Genomic DNA, 836 nt, shown 5'->3' with positions numbered 1-836 from the left:
GAGGAAAAAAACCTTTATTAGAAAAAAATTGTCCTTTGTCTATGTACCTAAAATATCTACATTCCCTGACTTTATGTTCTATGTTCTTAAGGAATATCCCATTGATATAAAATGAGTATCATGTAATGCTATCATCCACCATGTATTTCTCCCTCTTTGTATCATTGTATTGGGTGTGATGTGAAGTATATATGTCAGAATGGGTTCTTGCTGGGTAGGATCACATAATTCAAAATGGATACTTTCTAAACAATTAAAATTATCTGACAAGAAATGTGGCATTCCCTAACACTTCAAAGAAAGCATCAAGTCAAGATTTTTAGCTTGATAATCCTCAACTGTTTTGAGTGGGTCAAAAATACAGAAATTATGGATAACTCTTATGTGTACTGTAGCACAGTGTTTCCCAAAGCTTGGCATGAAACAAAACATTTTAGATGACACAAGAGCAAGTCTTAGAAAATTAATATATATCATTTTAAATATGTATTTAGCAAACATTTTGCTGTCATAGTACATGATTTAATGGATAATCTTACCACATTTGAGGCTAAATAAAAAGTATAGAGAGTCACTGAGTTCTAACTGAAGTATACTGGTGACTCCCTGGGGATCTTGGGGACACTATATAACCTGCAACACTGGGAAGATGGTCCTATGTTTTCCCACACTCCGAGATGACCTGTGTAAACTGAGAACACAGTTGCATTTGTTAAGATTAGTCCCAAGGAATTGTTTGTGCTTAGAGCAATTTTGCCATGATGTTATTGTTACCCTATGCATGCTATGTACCCTTGCCTCATTATTATATAAAGCTGTACTTTGGAAATAAAATT

The sequence above is a fragment of the Echinops telfairi genome, unplaced genomic scaffold (assembly GCF_000313985.2).
Source record: "Echinops telfairi isolate 266 unplaced genomic scaffold, ASM31398v2 ScPeMD7_49;HRSCAF=173, whole genome shotgun sequence".
Lineage (NCBI taxonomy): Eukaryota > Metazoa > Chordata > Mammalia > Afrosoricida > Tenrecidae > Echinops > Echinops telfairi.
This window is presented reverse-complemented; position numbering follows the sequence as displayed.